The sequence below is a fragment of the Panthera tigris genome, chromosome C1, assembly GCF_018350195.1.
Source record: "Panthera tigris isolate Pti1 chromosome C1, P.tigris_Pti1_mat1.1, whole genome shotgun sequence".
Classification (NCBI taxonomy): Eukaryota; Metazoa; Chordata; class Mammalia; order Carnivora; family Felidae; genus Panthera; species Panthera tigris.
In genome coordinates, this window is record NC_056667.1 from 70733950 (window position 1) to 70749409 (window position 15460).

Consider the following 15460-nt stretch of genomic DNA (forward strand, 5'->3'; position numbering starts at 1 on the left):
TGGCGGTTGCATGGATTTACCCTTTCGTGCATGCGGTAAATAAATATTTGCGAGTGTCCGGGTGCCAGGCACTGTGCTATGAGCTCAGGCACAACCAAGAGTGAGGAATATATGGCTGTGCTTTGTCTTCTAATCCAACCTGACCCGTCTATGGGTATGAGTTTGGGAAACCATTAAACCAGGGTTCTGGCCAGAAACATTAGTTATCATGGGCTAAAGAATGTGTAGTTAGGAGATGTGTGACTAAGAAAAAAACGGTGGCTTTCAGCTAACAGGCAAAGAATGGAGTGAAAAGGCCCTTTATTGGTGTGTAACTGTGTGAACAGAGTACGGTGGGGAGAGTGCATTGTGCTATCTGAGTATCAGGTTAAATGCCAATGCGTTATTACTGGTCTAATGAATTTTAAAAGTATCATTCTAACGCAAATCCGGTGACCTACAAAGATAAAGAAATTCTGCTGCCATAGCTGAAAACATTGCCACTACCAAGGCACTGTCTAAACAGGCATACACTCAGGCTGGGTTACACGTTGGACCCATTAGAAACTCCCTCCTCACAACAAACATCTCCTTGAACTTATAGTTCTTAACCCAAGTTAAAGACCAAGAGAAAAAGAATTCATTGTATTCTAACAGTTAAGGGACCAAAAGGTCATGCATTTACCTTACTTCACAATCTCACGTATTCCCAGAATTCCTAGCTCACCGAAGGTAAAGAATATTATTTTTCCCTTTAAAGATCACTCATTTTCTCCATCAAAATGAAAAGCTGAAACGTTCTTTGTTACATTTCTGTTAATTAGTGATAATTACGGGGTTTATAGCCAGTTGAATCAGGTCGCTGGTTAAAAAGAAAGATTCTCTTATAGAAATTACTGGGAGTTTTTTCTTGCTATGGCATAATGTTTCAACAGTTAAGGGTCAAAACTATTTCCACGTGAAACTTAAACAAAGTGGGTATTCAGGTGAGCTTTCTTCTGGGGATTAGTGATCTTGAAAATTAAATATATGAAACAAAAACAAGAAGAAATACCTTTTCTCATATACTTAAAGTGTAGTATAAGGATTACCCCTTTTTACGGACACACTCTATTCAAACCTCTTAGGAGATGAAAACTATGTCCATGCAAATTTACGCAAGAAAAAGTATAAATGAGGGGAAAAGCAGCTGCTTTGACTAAGAGCCATAAAGCACCTCCCTATGGTGTTTGTAAGTAATTGGGGAACCATGTCCCAGTCTGCACAAGTGGAACCACAGAATGTCTGGTAGGGGGAGATGGTTTGCTGACTCAGGGTCTTCCTCTCTCCCCCAGATTAGGTACCTTGCCACAAAGTCAGGGCTCCCTTGCAGGTCAAACTGGGTCACTCTTAGGTGACTCTATACAGTGTCGGTAACACACATTATGATACCATCATAGCCTTTAATACAATGACTAAATTGCAATCAATTATTTTGTTTCCCATTTTCTCCACTAGGCCACTGCCCAGATTTATGGCTTTCCTCCATTTTTGGCAGTTGGTTCTTCCTTCCCTGAAAAGGCAACAAATCTGCCTCCAGTTTTACCCTCTTCATAGTTTTGACTAGCAAATATGAAAATCTAATGAAAGTGATCTTACAGAGTTTTTTTTTTCAATATAGGAAGTTTATTGTCAAATTGGTTTCCATACAACAAACACCCAGTGCTCATCCCAAAAGGTGCCCTCCTCAATACCCATCACCCACCCTCCCCTCCCTCCCACCCCCCATCAACCCTCAGTTTGTTCTCACTTTTTAAGTGTCTCTTATGCTTTGGCTCTCTCCCAATCTAACCTCTTTTTTTTTTTTTTTTCCCTTCCCCTCCCCCATGGGTTTCTGTTAAGTTTCTCAGGATCCACATAAGAGTGAAACTATATGGTATCTGTCTTTCTCTGTATGGCTTATTTCACTTAGCATCACACTCTCCAGTTCCATCCATGTTGCTACAAAGGGCCATATTTCATTCTTTCTCATTGCCATGTAGTACTCCATTGTGTATATAAACCACAATTTCTTTATCCATTCATCAGTTGATGGACATTTAGGCTCTTTCCATAATTTGGCTATTGTTGAGAGTGCTGCTATAAGCATTGGGGTACAAGTGCCCCTATGCATCAGTACTCCTGTATCCCTTGGATAAATTCCTAGCAGTGCTATTGCTGGGTCATAGGGTAGGTCTATTTTTAATTTTCTGAGGAACCTCCACACTGCTTTCCAGAGCGGCTGCACCAATTTGCATTCCCACCAACAGTGCAAGAGGGTTCCCGTTTCTCCACATCCTCTCCAGCATCTATAGTCTCCTGATTTGTTCATTTTGGCCACTCTGACTGGCGTGAGGTGATATCTGAGTGTGGTTTTGATTTGTATTTCCCTGATGAGGAGCGATATTGAGCATCTTTTCATGTGCCTGTTGGCCATCCGGATGTCTTCTTTAGAGAAGTGTCTATTCATGTTTTCTGCCCATTTCTTCACTGGGTTATTTGTTTTTCGGGTGTGGAGTTTGGTGAGCTCTTTATAGATTTTGGATACTAGCCCTTTGTCTGATATGTCATTTGCAAATATCTTTTCCCATTCCGTTGGTTGCCTTTTAGTTTTGTTGGTTGTTTCCTTTGCTGTGCAGAAGCTTTTTATCTTCATAAGGTGCCAGTAGTTCATTTTTGCTTTTAATTCCCTTGCCTTTGGGGATGTGTCAAGTAAGAAATTGCTACGGCTGAGGTCAGAGAGGTCTTTTCCTGCTTTTTCCTCTAGGGTTTTGATGGTTTCCTGTCTCACATTCAGGTCCTTTATCCATTTTGAGTTTATTTTTGTGAATGGTGTGAGAAAGTGGTCTAGTTTCAACCTTCTGCATGTTGCTGTCCAGTTCTCCCAGCACCATTTGTTAAAGAGACTGTCTTTTTTCCATTGGATGTTCTTTCCTGCTTTGTCAAAGATGAGTTGGCCATACGTTTGTGGGTCTAGTTCTGGGGTTTCTATTCTATTCCATTGGTCTATGTGTTTGTTTTTGTGCCAATACCATGCTGTCTTAATGATTACAGCTTTGTAGTAGAGGCTAAAGTCTGGGATTGTGATGCCTCCCACTTTGGTCTTCTTCTTCAAAATTACTTTGGCTATTCAGGGCCTTTTGTGGTTCCATATGAATTTTAGGATTGCTTGTTCTAGTTTCGAGAAGAATGCTGGTGCAATTTTGATTGGGATTGCATTGAATGTGTAGATAGCTTTGGGTAGTATTGACATTTTAACAATATTTATTCTTCCAATCCATGAGCACGGAATGTTTTTCCATTTCTTTATATCTTCTTCAATTTCCTTCATAAGCTTTCTATAGTTTTCAGCATACAGATCTTTTACATCTTTGGTTAGATTTATTCCTAGGTATTTTATGCTTCTGGGTGCAATTGTGAATGGGATCAGTTTCTTTATTTGTCTTTCTGTTGCTTCGTTATTAGTGTATAAGAATGCGACTGATTTCTGTACATTGATTTTGTATCCTGGAACTTTGCTAAATTCATGTATCAGTTCTAGCAGACTTCTGGTGGAGTCTATCAGGTTTTCCATGTATAATATCATGTCATCTGCAAAGAGTGAAAGCTTAACTTCATCTTTGCCAATTTTGATGCCTTTGAGTTCCTTTTGTTATCTGATTGCTGATGCTAGCACTTCCAACACTATGTTAAACAACAGCGGTGAGAGTGGGCATCCCTGTCGTGTTCGTGATCTCAGGGAAAAAGCTCTCAGTTTTTCCCTATTGAGGATGATGTTAGCTGTGGGCTTTTCATAAATGGCTTTTATGATCTTTAGGTATGTTCCTTCTATCCCGACTTTCTCGAGGGTTTTTATTAAGAAACGTTGCTGAATTTTGTCAAAGGCCTTTTCTGCATCGATTGACAGGATCATATGGTTCTTATCTTTTCTTTTATTAACGTGATGTATCACATTGATTTCTGACTGTTGAACCAGCCCTGCATCCCAGGAATGAACCCCACTTGATCATGGTGAATAATTCTTTTTATATGCTGTTGAATTCGATTTGCTAGTATCTTATTGAGAATTTTTGCATCCATATTCATCAGGGATATTGGCCTGTAGTTCTCTTTTTTTACTGGGTCTCTGTCTGGTTTAGGAATCAAAGTCATACTGGCTTCATAGAATGAGTCTGGAAGTTTTCCTTCCCTTTCTATTTTTTGGAATAGCTTGAGAAGGATAGGTATTATCTCTGCTTTAAACGTCTGGTAGAACTCTGCTGGGAAGCCATCTGGTCCTGGACTCTTATTTGTTGGGAGATTTTTGATGACTGATTCAATTTCTTTGCTGGTTATGGGTCTGTTCAAGTTTTCTATTTCCTCCTGATTGAGTTTTGGAAGTGTGTGGGTGTTTAGGAATTTGTCCATTTCTTCCAGGTTGTCCAGTTTGTTGGCATATAATTTTTCATAGTATTCCCTGATAATTGCTTGTATCTCTGAGGGATTGGTTGTAATAACTCCATTTTCTTTCATGATTTTATCTATTTGGGTCATCTCCCTTTTCTTTTTGAGAAGCCTGGCTAGAGGTTTATCAATTTTGTTTATTTTTTCAAAAAACCAACTCTTGGTTTCGTTGATCTGCTCTACAGTTTTTTTAGATTCTATATTGTTTATTTCTGCTCTGATCTTTATTCTTTCTCTTCTTCTGCTGGATTTAGGCTGTCTTTGCTGTTCTGCTTCTATTTCCTTTAGGTGTGCTATTAGATTTTGTATCCGGGATTTTTCTTGTTTCTTGAGATAGGCCTGGATTGCAATGTATTTTCCTCTCAGGACTGCCTTCGCTGCATCCCAAAGCATTTGGATTGTTGTATTTTCATTTTCATTTGTTTCCATATATTTTTTAATTTCTTCTCTAATTGCCTGGTTGACCCCTTCACTCTTTAGTAGGGTGTTCTTTAACCTCCATGCTTTTGGAGGTTTTCCAGACTTTTCCTGTGGTTGATTTCAAGCTTCATAGCATTGTGGTCTGAAAGTATGCATGGTATGATTTCAATTCTTGTAAACTTATGAAGGGCTGTTTTGTGACCCAGTATATGATCTATCTTGGAGAATGTTTCATGTGCACTCGAGAAGAAAGTATATTCTGTTGCTTTGGGATGCAGAGTTCTAAATAGATCTGTAAAGTCCGTCTGATCCAATGTATCATTCAGGGCCCTTGTTTCTTTATTGACCGTGTGTCTAGATGATCTATCCATTTCTGTAAGTGGAGTGTTAAAGTCCCCTGCAATGACCACATTCTTATCAATAAGGTTGCTTATGTTTGTGAGTAATTGTTTTATATATTTGGAGGCTACCGTATTCGGTGCATAGACATGTATAATTGTTAGCTCTTCCTGATGGATAGACCCTGTGATTATTATATAATGCCCTTCTTCATCTCTTGTTACAGCCTTTAATTTAAAGTCTAGTTTGTCTGATATAAGTATGGCTACTCCAGCTTTCTTTTGACTTCCAGTGGCATGATAAATACTTCTCCATCCCCTCACTCTCAATCTGAAGGTGTCCTCAGGTCTAAAATGAGTCTCTTGTAGACAGCAAATAGATGGGTCTTGTTTTTTTATCCATTCTGATACCCTATGTCTTTTGGTTGGCGCATTTAGTCCATTTACATTCAGTGTTATTATAGAAAGATATGGGTTTAGAGTCATTGCGATGTCTGTAGGTTTCATGCTTGTAGCGATGAGTCTGGTATTTTGTCTCACAGGATCCCCCTTAGGATCTCTTGTAGGGCTGGTTTAGTGGTGACGATTTCCTTCAGTTTTTGTTTGGGAAGACCTTTATCTCCACTTCTATTCTAAATGACAGACTTGCTGGATAAAGGATTCTCGGCTGCATATTTTTTCTGTTCATCACATTGAAGATCTCCTGCCATTCCTTTCTGGCCTGCCAAGTTTCAGTAGAGAGATTGGTCACGAGTCCTATAGGTCTCCCTTTATATGTTAGAGCACATTTATCTCTAGCTGCTTCCAGAATTTTCTCTTTATCCTTGTATTTTGCCAGTTTCACTATGATATGTTGTTCAGAAGATCGATTCAAGTTACGTCTGAAGGGAGTTCTCTGTGCCTCTTGGATTTCAATGCCTTTTTCCTTCCCCAGATCAGGGAAGTTCTCAGCTATTATTTCTTCAAGTACACCTTCAGCACCTTTCCCTCTCTCTTCCTCCTCTGGAATACAAATTATGCGTAGATTATTTCTCTTTAGTGCATCACTTAGTTCTCTAATTTTCCCCTCATACTCCTGGATTTTTTTATCTTTTTTTCAGCTTCTTCTTTTTCCATAATTTTATCTTCTAGTTCACCTATTCTCTCCTCTGCCTCTTCAATCCGAGCCGTAGTTATCTCCATTTTATTTTGCGGTTCATTGATAGCATTTTTTAGCTACTCCTGGCTGTTCCTTAGTCCCTTGATCTCTGTAGCAAGAGATTCTCTGCTGTCCTTTATACTGTTTTCAAGCCCAACGATTAATTTTATGACTATTATTCTAAACTCACTTTCTGTTATATTGTTTAAATCATTTTTGATCAGTTCGTTAGCTGTTGTTATTTCCTGGACGTTTTTTTGAGGGGTATTCTTCCGTTTGGTCATTTTGGATAGTCCCTGGAGTGGTGCGAACCTGCAGGGCACTTCCCCTGTGCTGTGGTGTATAACTGGAGTTGGTGGGCGGGGCCGCAGTCAGACCTGATGTCTGCCCCCAGCCCACCACTGGGGCCAGAGTCAGACTGGTGTGTGCCTTCTCCTCCCCTCTCCTAGGGGCAGGATTCACTGTGGGGCGGCGTGGCCTGTCTGGGCTACTTGCACACTGCCAGGCTTGTGGTGCTGGGGATCTGGCGTATTAGCTGGGGTGGATCAGCAAGGTGCACAGGGGCGGGAGGGGCAGGCTCAGCTCGCTTTTCCTTTGGAGATCTGCTTCGGTAGGGGCCCTGCGGCACTGGGAGGGAGTCAGACCTGCTGGAGGGATGGATCCGCAGAAGCACAACGCTGGGTGTTTGTGTGCTGCAAGCAAGTTCCCTGGCAGGAACTGGTTCCCTTTGGGATTTTGGCTGGGGGATGGGCGAGGGAGATGGTGCTAGCGAGTGCCTTTGTTCCCCACCAGGCTGAGCTCTGTCGTGGGGGCTCAACTCTCCCTCCCATTGTCCTCCAGCCCTCCCGTTCTCTGAGCAGAGCTGTTAGCTTATAACCTTCCAGATGTCAAGGCCTGCTTGCTGTCAGAACACACTCCGTCCAGCCCCTCCGCTTTTGCCAGCCAGACTCAGGGGCTCTGCTTGGCCGGCAAGCCACCCCTCCGCCCCGGCTCCCTCCCGCCAGTCTGTGGAGCGCGCACCGCCTCGCTGCCCTTCCTACCCTCTTCCATGGGCCTCTCGTCTGCGCTTGGCTCCGGAGACTCCGTTCTGCTAATCCTCTGGCGGTTTTCTGGGTTATTTAGGCAGGTGTAGGTGGAATCTAAGTGATCAGCAGGACGCGCGGTGAGACCAGCGTCCTCCTACGCCGCCATCTTCCCAGGATTCAGATCTTGCAGAGTTTAAATTCATAGTTGGGAATTTCTCTTTTGATCTTTCCCAGCTTAACTGGAGAAGGATTAGACTTCATGTCTTTCTTCTTTCTACTGAATCTATTTATAGGGCCAGAAAAGACTTAGCATTCTGGTTTCCTACATGTGCACTGTGGACATCTTTCCCTGTCTTTTCAAATCTCTGTAAACTGATAGACCACCAAAAGCCATGTTTATATTATATCTGATGGTGAGTATGGCCTTAAATAGTTGTCTTCATCACCTGCAGTTCATGGATCTTCTCAGTATAGTTGGTTGGGATTTTTCTCATTCTGCTTTAGTGCTGATGATACACAGGAAGCCATGTTCTGTGACTGGAATTAGAAATTCTGGCCACTGGAAGGTTAACATTAGACTCCTTTCTCATCATCTGTGAGGAAGTAATCAGATATCTCCATCTTTCAGGAACTCTGGCATGCCACACTATGCCACCTGGTCTCTTCTTTATTAGTCAGTATGAACAGCATGGGTTAAGAGATATTATGTCAGTCAAGTTGATCCATTGCTGTGAGTGGTATAACTATTGTTCCTCCCTTCCCGACATCTGTCATTGTATTAGGTCCTGCCAAAGTTCAAATGAATTATGAAATAAGATACAGGAGACACAAAAATGGCTTCAGATTTGTGGCAACGTGGACTTGCCCAAATCCTTCCTTTTCTAAAAGTTTATCTATCAAGTCACTGGCTCATACATGCAATCTTGGGTTTTTGAGACAGGAACAAGCCCTGTAACTTACAACAACTGACAGGGCAACTGACAGACATAGCCTTTGGTGGCTGGCAGCTCAGAAGGAAAAAGAGAGAGAGAGGGAATCAGGTATACTCAGTTCCATCACCAAATTCACTGATTTGGTAAGTCCTCCTCCTTCCTGGAGGAGGAGGTAGTGAAGGCGCAGAAGGAAGTTGATTTTGTTCTCTTCTTCTGGATAGTGGAGTGGAAATTCTTTTCCCTCTGTGGGCACATGAGCAGTGGGGACTGAGTGTTCACCTCTAACACAATTGTAAATGCTAGAAGAGTTGAAGGAAGGCCAAAGGCATGTTTGGTTCTGTTGTCCAGGCTGCCCTTGCCAAGATGGGCTTGGCTGGGTCCTGTGGGTTAGATGGGTGTCAGAGCCACAAATGGACCCTCTCTAGCCTTCCTCCTGGCCAACAGTGTCTTAGCAACGACTTTCCTTCTTTCCTTCTCCCTCTTTCTTTCATGCTAGTCTTGTGCAACTCATGACTGCATGGCCAAGATGACTCTCTCTCAGTGAAAAATCACTAGATTTAGGGGGCAGTTTTAACCATCTCAGTTCTCACTTTCTCACCCACATCCTATCCCAACTCAAAAGTCTAGCTGAGGATGTCTGAAACAGGCCTTGTAGCCCTGACCCAAAACTGATGGATGGGCCATGGCCAAGATGTCAGGTGTGAACAGGAGGTATAAACCACTGCCTCAGCCATGTCCCTTCTTGATGTGCTAGAATTAACTTAAAGGTAAAAAAAAAAAAAAAAATCCACTTCTTTAGTTTATAAAGTTCAGTGCTTCATCTTCTTATCCAAACATCATTCAAGTTTTCTTGATATTTATAGAAGCCAACTATCTTTTTTTTTTTTTTTTTAAAAAAATTTTTTTTTCAACTTTTTTTTATTTATTTTTGGCACAGAGAGAGACAGAGCATGAACGGGGGAGGGGCAGAGAGAGAGAGGGAGACACAGAATCGGAAACAGGCTCCAGGCTCTGAGCCATCAGCCCAGAGCCTGACGCGGGGCTCGAACTCACGGACCGCGAGATCGTGACCTGGCTGAAGTCGGACGCTTAGCGGACTGCGCCACCCAGGCACCCCGAGAAGCCAACTATCTTAAGAAAAGAAGTTCTCTTTCCAAAAGAAAGGAAAACTGACAACTGAGAGGAACCTATTTTCAGATAAGTAAATCATGTTTGTTATAACTAAAGCTTCCTTTTTAACCTATCTAGGTATAAAGATGTCTATATGTGTATTTGTGGATACATATGTAGTCTCTGTCTATCTATTATCCTGAATTAAATCGCAATCTTAGTAAAAGCAACAGAATACATTCTGGCTAGTTTAAGCAGAAATACTCTTTTAGAAAGGATATTGAAAGATACAAGGTAGCTCGGAGGGTCAGTATTAGAGATGATGCAGTCAGGAGTAAGATGGAAACCACACTACAGTGGCTTCCCTAGTGAAAACACCACAGCTCACACCAATAGGGATGGACATATGATGCCAGGAACCTTATGATGGCTGCCCTTTAAATGTGGAATGTTTCCACACTCACCTCACCAGTGGCTCACCAATGACTCCATTCTATGCTGTACCCGAACTTCATTTTCCTCACTTATAAATAAGAGTTTTGCCTAGATAGAACTGAGGCAAGGTTATCTTAGCTGCAAGGAAGGCTGCAAGGGTGACTTGAGGAAGAGGGGATTACAATGCAGAAATTCTCTGAACAGGAAGAGTGATTCAGAGGCTGTGTGACTGCAATAGGACTAATGTTGACTTCAGTCTACCCCTTGACTGTAATACACAAACCACTCCCTTCCATACTTACATTTCCCAACACTTAATTTGAAGAGCCATATCCATCCCCTAACAAGAATCATGATTTGATTACAACTCCTTCCCCTAAATCTACACTTGTTCACCCTTTCCCCTTTCTTTTCTACCATTAAAGGACCACATGGCTCTATCCTTTTGTAAGTTTGCCAACTCCTCATCCAAAAGGCTGTTATTGTTCCTATTGCTATTATACTGAGCTCTGGGAGGGATGGAGGAAGGAAAGTTGAAGGAGATAATTAATATTAATCAGGAAATTCTCTGAAGGCAGGGAATTGTCAAGACAGAACTGAAAACAAATATTATGTCCTGTTGTGTTCTTTTCACAATAGCTATTCCATTGTTGGAGGTTTCCTTTCAATGTTTGACCTCATTCTACATCTCTTTCCCCAGGTACATCCTTCCTTGGAAAAAAGGTCCCAGTTGTAACTTGAGATTGCTGCACCTGTCTTGAATCTCTCCCAGAGCTTCGTTGGGCTCCAGGCTTTCCCTGATCTCAGTGACCTGGTAGAAAATCATCTTCCCTCCATAGGAGGAAGCTAACGATCTCTATTTTTCTCCTTACGTCAAGGATGACTCACACTAGAATGTAAGACAATGAGAAACATTATCACTCCTCATTCATTCCTATTATTTCTTCATTTATTTACTCTGAAATCCTTAAACCCAGAGATTAATATGGTTTACTATCATAGCAGTCTTGACATTCAAGAAGCAGAGCCAAAGAGAATGCTATTGGTTTTTAGGGAGGGGGGTAGATGGAGAGCATCTCTCAAAGAACATTAAATGGGATCCTAACATATGCTGACACTTGTTCAAATCGCCATCTTTTCTAGCTACTTCCTACATCCTGTCACAACTCTCATGGCTCTCTCCCCAAGCTGACCCTCAAACTCCTCTACCCACCAGCACTACACTATTTAGATTATTTTAGCTCTTGGTCCACTATCTCTTATTTATTACCATTCGGATACATATTTTGGGGATAGAGGACAACTCAAAAGAAATCAGAGTTTGGCCGCAGAACTCTGTGAGCATCCCCGAGGGTTCTGATGGAGGAAGGAGGATCCACAAAGAGCAGAGGGAATTGCACTTAGAGGGTGCACTGGGTAAGCCAAATTCCTTCCCCTTTCCCCCCTCTCTGCCTATTTTTCATCATAGAAGCCCAAAGAACAAGTTTGTCAAAGACAAAAATCTCCTCAGAGGGTGGAAGGGGAGGAGAAGAAGCTAAGCAGGCAGAAAACGAATCCTCAGGAAAGGGGATGGTGAATAACTGTGAATCCGAATATTGGTCATTTTTGTCTGGTCACAGTTCATTCATTTGTTCATTCTGTGTGCTTCCATTCTCCAAAATACCCAGTCAATAACGTATACCAAGACAGGAGCCCAATATTGGGAATTAAGCAATAAATCAGACAGAGCATAGTCCACTGCCTCAGTAACCTCTTTGTGGGTTCCCCTCCCATCCAGCCTGACTACCTGCTGCTCTCAGGGTTGGTTTGTTCTTGTTAGCAAGGTTGCGCCCCCTGGTGGCTCCCTTCCGCAACAGCGGACACCAGGAGCAGAAGATGTCCTAGGCAGCTCCCTGCTAATAACAGCAGCTCCCCACATGCCTGGTACAGGACCTGCTCCCATCAGCAGTGCTCTTAAAGTGCCTGTTGACTCACCATTTTGTGAAGCATTGACCGTTAGCACCAGAGCTGAGTGTCTCAGCATCACCTCCAAGGAAACTGCTTGCACTAAGCTGCCAATAGACAATACCAATGCCAGGTCCCTCTTCAAAGGCCCTTGCTCCAAGCGACTGGAACAGGTTTCTCAAACTTTAGTACGATACAGAATCTCAAAGGAAAACAGCGCTTCAGCCCCTAAGAATGTGTCTGCAAACTGCAAGCTGAGAAATACTTCCTTAAGTAATGTCTGATTCTATTTAAATGTTCTTCAACTATATACTATCATAAGAGAAGTTTTATTGATATAATATATAATATCCAAAATAATTTCTTCTTATATCATAACAATGGAGATAGAAAATAATTAGAAAGTTTAGAAATTATCCAGATTATATCCATTAGCTCCCCAAGCTGGATCCCACAACTGGCTCAGGAAGTGAATCTCACCCTACCCCACATCATCTCCCTCCTAGCCATCTCCTTCTGGGCACTCTGAAGCAAGACACAGAACATTGATTCTCTGATGACATTTCACTTCCCCTAAAGAGTGCTCTCAGGACTGATATGTCCAAAGGAAGGTAACCAGGGAATTGACAAAAGCTGAACTTAATTTCCTCTCTGCCCTCAGAGGGTACAGGGACACCCAAACAATTCAAATCCCAGAAACGACTTCATAGTTCCTGAGCATATTACGAGTAGCAGATACTGCTGCCTGCCTACCTAGTATCTATTCTCTCCTTCTTTATTACCAAGAGATTTCCAATTTTGTTCAAGGTGACAGTGAACCCAATTTCATTTTCTGTGTAGCCAAGGGTGATGAAGAGATATGGTTTTAGCCTTAGGCTAGAGTTGTAAGCAGAATTGTTGGGCAGGGCTTTTAGAAAGCTCATAAAAGGAAGTGAGTTTAGGCAATTTTAGCCCTTTACTCTACCCCTCCTCTAGTATGTGGAGGCCATAGTTGATGTGAAACTATCATCTTCCAGCAGATGGCCATGAGCATGACAGTCATACTGAAGGTGGCAGGGCACTGGGGTTGGGAGGAGCCTGGGTCCCTGGTGCCCTTTACATCCTTTACATCCTGTCCCAGCCACTGTTTTTAGAGGTTTCAATTACTTATAACCAAACACAATCTCTAACTGATATGCTATTTAAACAAAACTTGCATGTTACCCTTGCAATGGTATTTCAAGTAATGTGCCTGCAAGGTTATTCTGGAAGCATGTCGAGTCTTGCAAGTATGTTGAAAGAATGTGTTATTTTTCTCCTCTATCAAAATGAAAAATACATCTGTATATGCTATTTCTCACTGTTTTATTGACATAAAGTAGAATTCACAGCTCAATATTTCTGAAGTAGCTCACACTACTTTGGTTTGTTTGTTTGTAGCTTTGTCTTATTCAAGATTCTCCAGGGAAATAGAACAAATAAGGTATGTGTATATATAGAAAAGGAATTTATTATAAGGAATTGGCTCATGTAATTATGGAGGCCAGTGAGCCTGAAATCTGCGGGCTGGCAGGTTGAGACCCAGGAGAGCTGATGTGCAGTTCCGGTCCAAAGGCTGGCAGCCTAGAGAATTCCCTCATGTCTCCAGGTGGCTGGTCTTTTGTTGTATTCAGGCCTTCAACTGATTGGATGAGGTCTACCACATTAAGGAGGGTGATCTGCTTTAAAACATTCACCAATTTAAATTTTAATCCCATTCGAAAATATCCTCCAAGTTGACATATAATATTAACCATCACAGGGTTTGTATTTTTGTTTACTCTTTTAACGCAGACTGACTCTAGGATAAAGGGAATTGTACATGGCTTTGCCAAAATCCCTGGAGTGATTTTTTTCTCTTTAAAAATGTAAACAAGGTACAAAACTCGTAGCTACCTCTTAACAATAATCATATCACTCCTGGCTTTAAGGAAAAGTTAACAGAGATACATGAAAGTTCCAGTAAAACTGTATTTATTGAAATTACCACCCCTCTTAAAATTTGCTCACATTCCAGAGGGACTAGAGTTTGCCATTAATTTGTTACTAACCAAGAGAAAGAGTACCCTTTCTATAGCAGGGAGCTCCAGGATTTAATTCTGTGCTGTGAGCCTGACATTCTAATTCTGGAATTCAATAACATCACACATCTTTTTTTCCCTTCAAAATAGTCACTTAAAATATCATATAGTTTTCTGCATCTGAGCTGTCAAGTATCCTGGAAGTTGCTGTCATTAATACACCCCTAAAAGAAACCCTGGCTGAATCATGTGTTCTACAAGAGATCTGGGACATCTTACATACATATGTTATACATTATATATTTTGGAAAAGAATTTAAGAGGAGACTCTTAAGGTTAAGAGGACAACAAAGTCAAAGGCAAGATGAGCACACAAAATGTTAAACATATATTTTTATGTTTTTTAGAGATGAGCCACAGATCTGGCTCTAGTATTTCTAGTGGCAAAGAAGGTGAGAAATCCAATCTATTATAGGATTTAGAATGTTCCACAAGATAAAGTAAAAGAAAAACTTAATGTTCCAGAGAAAAATATAGTTTTCCTTGGTTTTGAGTCTCCTACAAACACTAAATGTCATGGATAAGACCCTTCACAATATTCCTACTAAAATAGGTACACCCTACGTACGTTTATGATTTCCACACCACTGTTTATGATAGGGTATCTTAAAATACTGCTTCTGAAAAAAAAATTCTACAAAGGAGCAAAATAATCTAGTTTCAGTATGTCACTCTCTATAGCTTGATCTAAGGGTAGAATTTGAACCCTAGAGCAGTGATTTTTGAACCATGCATCCTGGACCCTCTTGAATTCCAGAGAGGTGCTTTCAGGGTTACCCCAGTGGGGGAAATATGGCTGAGACCGAGGAACCCAAGGTCTTGTTATCATCTACCATCCTTTTAATGTATGTTTGGATTTAATTCGCTAATATGTTTGTTGAGGAATTTTGCATCTATGCTTATGAGGGACATTGGCCCATAGTTTTCTTTGCTTGTAATGTCTTTGTCTGAATGATGCTGGCCTTAGAAAATGAGTTAAGACGTGTTCCCCCTCTTCTATTTTCTGAAAGATATTGCATAGAATTAGTATTATTTTTTTCTTAAATATTTGATAGAATTCACTGTTAGCATTGCCTCGTATTTCTCACTTCTTTATCCAAAGCTCCCTGCGGTAAGGTAAACAGATAAGATACAGAATTCCAGGTTAGATTTAAATTTTAGATAAATAGAAAATAGTTTTAAAATACAAGTTTACCCCATGCAATATTTGAGCCATATTTATATTAAAATATTCATTATTTATCTGAAATTCAAATTTAACTTAAGAGAGTTAAAATCACGTGAACACACAACTTGTCCATGAAGGTTCAGTAGCACTATTCTTAACAGCCAAAGAGTAAAGACAAGCTGAATGTCTATCAACTGATGAATGGATAAACAAGATGTGGCATATCCATACAATAGAATATCATCAGCCATAAAAAGGAATGAAGTACTGATTACGTATTATATAATTAACATGAAATATCCAAACTGGCAAATCCATGAGGACAGAAAGGAGATTAGTGCTGCCGGAGGGCTGGAGGAAGGGGAGAATGGAGAATGATTGCTAGTGGGCAAGGGGTTTCTTTTGGGGGTG

The 15460-nt window shown here is 41.1% G+C and overlaps 1 long non-coding RNA gene across 2 annotated transcripts in view; it reads left to right on the forward strand.

Moving 5' to 3' along the window:
• The window catches only part of LOC122241476, a 62998-nt gene that overhangs the window by 21563 nt on the left and 25975 nt on the right, over positions 1-15460 (forward strand). For both annotated transcript variants that reach the window (XR_006221645.1, XR_006221644.1), the window contains exons 3-4: positions 10539-10734; positions 13202-13244. This is a non-coding gene — a long non-coding RNA (uncharacterized LOC122241476). The remainder of the gene's footprint in view (positions 1-10538; positions 10735-13201; positions 13245-15460) is intronic.